The following is an 11,043-nucleotide window of genomic DNA, read 5'->3' on the forward strand; positions in this document are numbered from 1 at the left end:
TTCTCCAGCTATATAATGCGGGAATAATATAATAATTATATTATATATAAATGTATATAGAATTTGGCCTTAAAGATTACAGAAATGCTGCCGTTTACAACAAAGTGGATGAATCTAGAGGTCATTATACTAAGGGAAATAAATCAGACAAAGAAGACACAGATTCTAAACATGTTGAACTGACAGAATAGAGAGTAAAAGCATACCAGGATCAGGGTTGGAGGAAACAGGGATATGGTCAAACTGTACAAGTTCCCAGTTACAAGATGACTAAGTTCTGGAGACCTAATGTGCAGCAATATATGACTAGTTATTTGAAATTTGCTAAGATCTTAAGCATTTGTACTGCAAACAATTTAAAAATGTAACTATGTGAGGTCATAGATATATTAACACACCTAAATATTGATCACTTCACAATGTACACGTTCTATTTACAAATTTTTATTTGTCATTTGTGCCACAATAGAGCTGAAAACAAAATAGTGCTTAAAAGGAGCAATTCAAAAATAATGAAGTAGACTTTCTCATAAACAAAATCTCTTTTAGAGGCTCTGATTTGTTAGAAATGACATAGAAATAATAATTCTGCCCCTACATGAGTCATAATAGAATTAGCTATTATTGAATGATTAAAATTAATAGCCCATATACTGGGATCTGATGCTGCTGGGGTGGAAAGAGAAAAAATAGCAAAGAAACAGTTTACTGTGAGAGAGTAGTGTGATTTACTAAAAAAAAAAAAAAACAAAAAACACTCAAGTCTTGATATATCTCAATTGAACTTATCAAAAAGGTTTAAAAAGTTAGCATAGATACCTGGTAAACAAAAATCTAGTTGCTGTTACATGAAAAGTTGAACATATAAATGAGTAATTCTGTCCTTTCTAAAATGTCAGTTTCTTAGAAATATGTTATAGGCTTCAACAAAAGCTCAAATTGAATATATTTTATCTTTATTTCTTAACATGAGGGGAGCAATAAAACCAAATACAAGATATTTGAATTTTTAAGCCACCAAAGGAAATGAGTGTCCTGATGTTAAATCATTAGCTGTAATGTGAATATGGCAGGAGATCATTGAGCTACAAGTATCCAATCTGAAGCCCAAGAGATCTAGATTTCTAATTCATCCTCAGAGGATGACTTTTTGGCAGTGTTATAATAAAGTTCTTTGACAAAGGTTCTGATTGTTCTATTTCTCTACTCTGTAAAGGGACTACAGGAAGGACTCCTATCATTTTGGGGATTTAAAAATCATCTTTGGGGCCAGCACTGTGGTCTCCAGTGCTGTCATCCCATATGGGCACCAGTTCAAGTCCTGGCTGCTCCACTTCCAATACAGCTCTCTGCCGTGGCCTGGGAAAGAAGTAGAAGATGGCCCAAATCCTTGAGCCCATGCACCTGTGTAGGAGACCCGGAGGAAGCTCCTGGCTCCTGGCTTCAAATAGGCACAGCTCAGGCCATTGCAGCCAACTGGGGAGTGAACCAGCAGATGGAAGACCTCTCTCTCTCTCTCTGCCTTTCCTTCTTTCTCTGTGTAACTTCGACTTTCAAATAAATAAATAAATCTCTTAAAAAATCATCTTTGAGTATCAACTAACAGCTATGGATTTGACAAATAGTAAAAAAGAACACATAAACATTTGCATACAATTTCAAAATATTCACAGATTGACCAAAGCTCCTGTGTATCTCCCAGGTTAGGAACTACTTTGCAATGTCATATGTGCTACGAAATTGCTAAGAGCACAGCCACCGAAGTCTGTATAACCTCCTTAAGATGACAATCTCATCTGCCGGTAAATAAGGTGCTTGCTAGGCTGACAGAACTGCAGAGAGGGGCCAAAGCCGTGGCGTACTGAGTAAAGCTGCCGCCTGCAGTGCCGGCATCCCCTGTGGGTGCCAGTTCGATTCCAGCTACTCTACTTTCAATCCAGCTTTCTGCTATGGCCTGGGAAGCAGGAAATGATGGCCTAAGTGCCTAGGCCCCTGCATCCACGTTGGGGACCTAGAAGAAACTCCTGGCTCCTTGTTTCTGGCTTTGCATTGGCTCAACTCCAGCCTTTGCAGCCTTTTGGGGAGTGAACCAGTGGATGGAAGCCTTTCTCTCCCCGCCCCCAATAACTCTGCCTCTCAAATAAATAAATAAATAAATTTTAAACAAAAAAAGAACTGCAGATGACAATGAGCTTTGTCAGTATATAGGAAACCCCAGAAAGGTACACACCTGCGAACAAAAGGGATGAACAACTCCTAGATATTAGACAGCCTATCACCACTAACAGCCCCCAAATAAGTCAAACCTACATTTGTCTAATGTTCACATTTTAGTGCTTGATTTTATGGTACTTTGATAGACAAATATGTGCTTTACACAAGTAGTTGTAGAATAATTTATATTTTTCCTCTTCAAATGGTTAAAAAACACATCTTTATGACATGCCAACTCACCCTCGTCAAAAAAAAAGCACAAAAGAATATGGCTGATTTCCAAGCTTTCTGCAAAGAATAGTGCAGTAGTGAAGAATTAGGCACAGCAGTTAAATTTTTTGCTTAGTTTTTCTTTTTTTTTTCTTTTACAATTAGGGAATGCATTCATCATACAAAGTCTTACTGTCAAGTTGATCCCAATAGCTTACACTGAAGACCTTTTATGAAGCTGATGGGTGAAAATTATATGAGTCAAACATTGAGCTGAATACAACAGTGAAAAGCTTCCTGCCCACCCTCTCCTGGGGAGAGCTGCATGTTTTTTAAGTGTCAAAGTTTTAAAGTATTACTTTAAAAAGAAGTATAATGTGAGAGAGATAAGCTGGTAAGATTTGGATAAGAAAAAAATGCTTTAAAATTAAAGAATGGACTTCATCAAGCCAAGATGAAATAATAGGAACTGAATTTACTCTCCTGACTGAAACCAGTAAAAAAAAATTGAACAAAATGTAGAAGGCATAATTTTTTCAAGAAATTGGAGTAAGGTGATGAATGGCAGTTATCATAATTAGATGAGCACCAAGATGGTCCTAGCATATTGCCTAGAAACAGTTTCTAGACTGAGGCATCTGTAAAAAAATCCAGATGGAACCTGGCAATATATCTGAGTTTAAGAGATATCTTGGTGGGCCGGCACTGTGGTGCAGAGGCGCAATGTGTTAAAGCCCTGGCCTGAAGCACCGGCATCCCATATGGGCACCGGTTCAAGCCCCGGCTGCTCCTCTTCCAATCCAGCTCTCTGCTACGACCTGGGAAAGCAGTAGAAGATGGCCCAAGTCCTTGGGCCCCTGCACCCACATGGGAGACCCGGAAGAAGCTCTTGGCTCCTGGCTTTGGATCAGTTCATCTCTGGCCGTTGTGGCCATCTGGGGAGTGAACCAGAGGATGGAAGACCTCTTTCTCTGTCTCTACCTGTCTCTGTAACTCTGTCTTTCAAATAAATAAGTTAAATTCTTAAAAAAATAAAAGAGAAAGAGAGAGATCCTTGGGGCCCAAGGAGGCCAATGATGCTAGATTTCACAGGGCATGAAACTGTATAACAGATTTCTTACCTACATTAAGGAAAAATCTCCCTGAAGAAGAAATGGATCCTTTGAACATTTATGTATCTATTTAAACAAATTGACTTTTTAATTTCCTTAGATAAAACACTAAAATGAGAAAGGCTTTGTAGGTAAAATCTACCCAAACCTTCAGGGAAGACAGCAAACTTACAAAAACTATGCCAGAATTAAAAAGGAAAATGTACTTCCTGCTTATTCTATGAATCCAGTTTTACTCTGCTGCAAAAAAAAAAAAAAAAAAAAAATCCATGATTTTTCAGAAAGGAAGCTTTCTTCATAAAGATAAATGAAAAAATACTACTTTAGAAAGCTTTTGCAATTTGAATCAAAATCTAGATTCCAATTTCGGTTTTTCACAGGAATGCAAGGCTGGTTTAACAATAAAAAAATCCACAAATGTAATTCACCATAGTCCATATTAGCGGGTGGAAAAGGTAAACATTATAATCATCTCAGCAGATGCAGAAAAAGCATTGAACAAAATCCCTAGTCATTCCTGATTAAAAAAAAAAAAAAAAAAACACCTCTGAGAAAACTGGAGAAAAGGAATGTTCTCAATCATTCATCTATGAAAGTCCACCATTAGGGACCAGCACAGTGCATAGTGGGTGAAGCTGCCTATTGTGGCATCCCATGTGGGCTCCGGTTTAGGTCCCAGCTGCTCTGCTCCTGTTCCAGCTCTCTGCTAAGGCACCTAGGAAGGCAACAGAAAATGGCCCAGGTCCTTGGGACTCTGCAGTCACGTGGGAGACCTGGATGAAGCTCCTGGCTTTGGCCAGACTCAATCCTGACCGTTGTGGCCATTTGGGGAGTGAACCATCAGGTGGAAGATTCTCTCTCTCTCTCTCCCTTTCTCTCTATCTCTCTCTATCTCTGCCTCTCCTTCTCAGTAATTCTGACTTTTGAATAAACAAGTAAATACATCTTTTTTTTTTAAAGAAAGCTCCTTCCATAAAAAGAAAAGTCCACACTTAACATTGGATTTAAAGACTGAATGTCTTTCCCCTAACGTCAGCAAAAAAGACAAATATGTCTGTCCTAACCATTTTTACTCAACATTTTGCTGGAGATTAGAATAAGAAAAAGATAAAAGGCATGTAGATTAGACAAGAAAAATAAAACTGCTTTTATTAATAGCTACATTTCCTAATGGAACATTTTGTGGAATCACATAAAACCTATTAGAATTATTAGCTAAAAGAACAGTAGTTCAGCAAGTCAGAAGAATACAAAATTAGTGTACAAAATTCAGTTGTTTTTCTGTGTACCAGAATGAACAACTGGATTTTTATTTTTATAAAAAAGGGAGGCAATTCTGTGGTCTGAAAATGGATAGAACATGAATACTACTCACCACAAGATTTTTCAAGTTAAGAAAAGCCCATGCTAAGTAATAAAACAGATTCTGCTTTTCCACAGCTCATGGAAATTACATTGTAGGACTAGTATTTCTAATTCCTAGCAACTAATGAGATTGATAGGCCATCCTATAAATATCATAAAAATTCTTTTGATTGCAACTAATTCTAATACATAATCTAAGACCATGTAAACTAGTTGCCATGATTCACACCATATATTTCAAATTTCTATAAATCTTGATTTTTTTTAAAGATTTATTTATTTTTATTTGAAACTCAGAGTTACACAGAGAGAGAAGGAGAGGGAGAGGGGTAGGGAGAGAGAGAGGGGTCATCCATCCGCTGGTTCACTCCCCAGTTGGCCACAACAGCTGGAGCTGCACAGCTCCGAAGCCAGGAGACTGGAGCTTCTTCTGGGTCTCCCACATGGATGCAGGAGCCCAAGGACTTAGGCCATCTTCTACTGCTTTTCCAGGCCATAGCAGGGAGCTAGATTGGAAGTGGAGCAGCCTGGACTCGAACTGGTGCCCATATGGGATGCCGGCACTGCAGGTGTTGGCTTTACTCACTATGCCACCACAGTGGCCCCTAGGTCCTGATTTTGATGAAACTGATTGATTCTGAAAAAATAATCAATCAACATATAATTTGAGTTAGGCACACTAGCATGTCTTTTAATATAGATAAGAATATTGAGCTTTTAATATAAATACAGACAAAATATATTGGTAGTTGAGTGAAATATTAGCCCTTTTAGTATAGTACTTAATTTGTTCATGGAGAGTAACACTGATCTACTGGTCAATCCTAGGTAAAACACAATCTGACACCTAGACCTGAGCTGTCTCCCTAACAAACCATAGATGACTTTAGGAGAGCCATGTTTTTGTTGACATAAGTTTTTTAAAAAATCTGTACAAGACCATTTTCCTGAGAAGGGTCAACCTTCCATTGAATTCTCAGAAGTATTGTTACTCAGATGAATTTAAAAATTACTGTTAGAGATATATCTTTTATAGTGTTTAAAAAATACCTTTTGTAGGGGCTGGTGCTGCAGCATAGCAGGTAAAGCCACTGCCTGCAGTGCTGGCATCCCATATGGGTACCGGTTCAAGTCCCGTCTGCTCAATTTCCGATGCAGCTCTCAGCTACAGCCTGGGAAAGCAGTGGAAGATGGCCCAAGTCCTTGTGCCCCCGCACCCACCTGGAAGACCTGGAGAAAGCTCCAAGATCCTGGCTTCAGATCAGCCATTTGGGGAGTGAACCAGTGGATGGAAGAACTCTCTCTCTCTCTTTGTCTCTGCCTCTGCTTCTGTAACTCTGCCTTTCAAATAAATAAGTAAATCTTTTTTTAAAAAATACCCTTTGTAGAGGGGAAATCTAACTCTAAATAATATATATATTTGAAATTTAGAAACAAATCTTATTTGAGACCTGAACTACAATTTCTAAAATATCAACCTTTCCAGAAAACTGTGGCTATACGATAATGTAGTGCCTCTATCATGTTAGAATGTTCATTAGATTCAAACACAAAAAACCATGAAACAAATCGCCAACCTTCAACAATCTGAGCAATGATAGAATGCCTAAGGGACAGCATGGATGTACTTGTAGAGAACGGGCTGTTGTACTTCAAGCACCAGTTTTTAAAAGAGCACAGACGCATGGGTTTTGAGGTACATACATCAAGTTGAACATTTAGCAATAACAATTAGGGCATTTTTATCATGCAGCATTAAAATATATCAGAAAATTGGGTAGTGTTAAAGGGATGGAACCACCAGGATTCAAACAATGTTGTCCACTAGGCAATGAAATGTTCTACTAAACTTTTCTTCTTTGTCTAATTACTACAATCACTGGTTGCAACTTCGAAATGAGAAAAGAAGTCTGCAGTCCTTTTATTTTTTGCTTAATACAGAACAGAAAGCAAACCAGAACATAAACCCTATTATACATTAACACTTTTGCAGACCATCAATTATATAAGACAAAAAAAAAAAACCCTACAAACAAAAAGCATTTTACAGATACCAGGCTTAGTGGGAGTGGTCAGCAGACCCACACAGGGCTTTGCAATGGTACTCGGCAGAAGCCACTTTATAATCAGCAGCGGCAAAGAGAGATGCAGAAATTTTTGCCAGATATTTTACGAACTCATGCAAAAGGCCCAACAGTAGTGCCAGTAGTGCAAGCCTATTCTCATCAAGGGGCGTTTAGGCCAACATTGCCTTGATTGTTACAGTCTCAGTAGGCATGGTGCTTCATAAACCTGGGACTCCAGCGAATGGGGTAAGAGGATCTCTGCATAAGGAGCCTCTCAAACTCACAGAGCAGCTGAGTACCCAGCATCACTTCGAAATAATCTTTTATTCCTGCCACAACTTCATTGACCACCTATTCCTTATTATTGATGTTTTCCGTGCTTTCTTGCCATTTGGCTACTCTTCCCAAACAGCAGGAAGTTGAAACAGCTGCTTCTGCCTGGTTCCTAACTCCCAGTACTCAGCAAGCCGTGGTTTTAATTCTTCAGGCAACATCACTTTAACTTCCATTCTATGCTTATTCTATTCATTCCTTGCTTTCCACAGTGGGGTCAGCACAGGCCCTCTTCTTCCTAGGAGGAGTGCTTCACTGGTACTGCCACCATCTCCGCTTCCAGGAGTCTCGCGCTTGTCGGTTCTTGAAGGGAGCTTCCCAGCAGAGGAACACCACCACCTCCTTCTTCCTGGGAGCTGCTTCAGAATTCTTCAGCTGACGGTCAGCTGTCTTCTTCCCCGAGGGGGCTCCTCTCAGCTACTCCTCGGCACCTTGACTCCAGCTGGGCTTTTGAAGGTGGCTTCTTCCTCAGATTGTCGCCCACAAGTTTGAGAACCCTGCTTTCTGGAACTCATTCAACCCTGTTTTTATTCCAACCAGCAATCTTCCATCTTTCCTCTGAAGAACTCCTAGTGATTTCTCAGATGGAAGTTTACAGTTCTGAGCTGCTCTGCAAGGGTGGAATGGGAGACACAATTCAAGGTTCTATAATCAGGGATGGTTCTGCAATAAGAATCAGACCTCTGATCCATGCTGTAGAATAAACTTAATTCTTTCCCATGGTGACCTTTGTGTTGTCATTGCCAAGCACAGTGACCTTCTTCAGGAAAATGCCAATACCTGGATATTTCCAGTATTTGTTTAACAGCAAAATTCCAGTTGCTGTTACTGCAAAACAAACTATTCCAAACTTAGAACATATACAATAATCATTTTATTTAGTTTAGAAATTCGTACTATCAGCAATGGGTCATGTCTACTCTACAAAATTAATAAATCTGAAATTACTGGGCGTGAACCAAAGGGTTGGCAACTGGAATTGCCCGGAAGCTCCTCCCATGGGTCTGGTGCTTGTGCTGAGATGACATGAAGATTAGGCTCAGTTGGAGCCACTGGCTGAATCTCCTTTATGTGGTTTCTCCATTTAGGCTCTCACTGAAAGAGAGTATCCCTACAGTGAGCTTTTAAGGAGAACTGTATAGAAGTAGTATGACATTTTATGACCTACCCTCAAAAGTTATCTGCCACCACTTCTCCCATTTTCTGTTATTTGGAGCAGTTTGTTTTGTTTGGAGCAGATTCAAAGGGAAGGAATATAGAGTCTCCTCTTGATAGGGGAGTGGCAAGGTCAGATTGCCAAAGAGCATGTGGGATGGGAGATTTTGACATCTCTCTTTGGAAAATACAACTTGTCACTAAGAATAATAAACTCTTACTTTTTTAAAAAATCAAGTACAGGGGCCGGCACTGTGGTATAGCAGGTAAAGCTGCTGCCTGCAGTGCCAGCATCCCACATGGGCACCGTTTCAAGTCCTGGCTGCTCCACTTCCAATCTAGCTCCCCGCTATGGGATGGGAAAGCCGTAGAGGATGGCCCAAGTCCTTGGGCCCCTGCACCCATATGGGAGACCTGGAAGAGGCTCCTGGCTCCTGGCTTCAGATAGGCCCAGCTCCAGCCATTGCAACCATTTGGGGAGTGAACCAGTGGATGGAAGACCTCTCTCTCTGCCTCTGCCTTTCAAATAAATAAATAAATATTTTTTTTTAAAAAAATCAAGTGTAACAAGAAATAACCCAAATACAGACTAAATTAATGGAACTGATTTCTGGCTTTTGCAAGTGGGAAATGAGGTATTCATTTTCCCAAACATGAGACGTTAACTGTCCTATAACTTGCTCCTGGAAGCTACTTCTCTTAATAGTAACAACCAGTTCTTCAGGGGGTAGGCAGGGAGACCTTATTTTGCGTAGTGTTTCTATTGACAAACTTCTTTTAAAAAGAGAAATAGTATTTATTTTATCATCTATTTATATTATTATTATTGTAATTATTAGTACATAATTGTGCATATTCACTAATTACAATATGACATTGTGGTACCTATATATAATATGTAATGACCAAATCAGGGAATTAGCATATCTATAATTTCAACAATTTCTCATTTCTTTGTGTTGGAAACATACAAAATCCTTACTTCTAGCTATTTTGAAATATACAATAAATCATTAAACATAGTCATGCTACTGTGCTATGGGACGTAATTCTTATCTAACTATATTTTTGTACCTCTTTCTAGTCTCATCTTTCCACAACCCTTCCTAGCCTCTTATAACCCCTATTCTACTTTCTACTTTAATAAAATCAACTTATTTAGCTGTTACATATGAATGAAAACATGTATGTATTTTTCTACATCTGGCTTATTTCATTTAATATAATGTCCTCTAGTTTCATCCATGTTGCAGCAAACTAATAAATTTCTATTATGACTTAATAATATTCTATTATACATATAAATTATATATATAAAACATGATATATATAAAAACATTATATATATGACACATTTCATTTATCCCCATCTGTTTATGGATACCAGTTAATTCTGTATCTTGGCTATTGAGAATAATGCTACAATAAATATAAGAGTACAGATGTCTCTTTTGAAAGACTGATTCCATTGCCTTGGGCTATATACAAAGCAGTGAGATTCCTGGATTATATGATAGTTCTATTTTAATTTTTTGACAAAACTTCATACTATTTTCCACAAATATTGCATTAATTTACATTCTCACCAACAGTGTATCAGAGTTCCTCTTTCTATGTGTGCTCACTAGCATTTAGTATTTTCTGTATTTTTATTAGAGCTGTACTAACCAGAATAAGGTGATATCTCATTATGGTTTTGATTTGCAGTTCCCTGATGATTAGTTCTGCTGAGCATTTTTTCATGTATTTGTTGGCCTTTTACAAATGTGCTTTTAAGAAGTATCTATTCAGTAAAGGGGAGAAAAAAGATCCATTTGCACCTCAATATTTGTTGCAGCTCAATTCACAATAGCTAAGACATGGAAGCAACCTAAATGTCCATCAACGGATACTGGATAAAGAAACTATGGGATATGTACTCTATGAAACACTATACAGCAGTAAAAAAAAAAAAAAAAAAAAAAAAAAAAAAAAGGAATTCTGGGCATTTACAACAAAATGGAGGAAGCTGGAAAATATCATGCTGAGTGAAATAAGCCAGTCCAAAAGGGACAAATATCATATGTTCTCCCTGATCGATGGCAACTAAATGAGCATCTAAAATGATACCCATTGAAGTGAAATGGACACTATCAGAGACAATGACATGATCAGCCCTTGTCTAGACTATTGAGGAACAACTTATTATTTTATTCCTTTTAGTATTTGTTGTTGTTGTTTTTGCTCGGTTTGTTCTACTTAATACCACTGGTTGAACTCTGTAATCAATACACAATCATTCTTAGGCGTTTAAAAATTAACAGAAAAGTGATCTCTGTTGAACATAGGAGTGGGAATAAGAGAGGGAGGAGATATACAGCTCAGCACAGGCTCACTCGGACTTACCTCCAATGGTGGGACTAGAAATGTGCCAGGGGATTTCAACTCAATCTTATCAAGGAGGCATGTACCAATGCCAGCGCACTTGGTAAAGTGATAAGTATAAGCACACAACCGATCAAAAAAGATAGGGTAAAGTGTCGAAGAGATTTTTCAAACAAAACCAGTGTAAGCTAATAATGAAAGAGAGAATTAAAAGGGAGAGAATG

At 38.4% G+C, this 11,043-nt stretch overlaps 1 pseudogene; it reads right to left on the reverse strand.

The window, feature by feature from the left end:
• Positions 1-6,960: 6,960 nt before the first annotated feature.
• LOC100357393 (mortality factor 4-like protein 2) lies at positions 6,961-7,837 on the reverse strand (annotated as a pseudogene).
• Between the last annotated feature and the right edge of the window lie 3,206 nt (positions 7,838-11,043).

The sequence above is a fragment of the Oryctolagus cuniculus genome, chromosome 5 (assembly GCF_051225735.1).
Source record: "Oryctolagus cuniculus isolate XC-2025 breed Fujian yellow rabbit chromosome 5, ASM5122573v1, whole genome shotgun sequence".
Taxonomy (NCBI): domain Eukaryota; kingdom Metazoa; phylum Chordata; class Mammalia; order Lagomorpha; family Leporidae; genus Oryctolagus; species Oryctolagus cuniculus.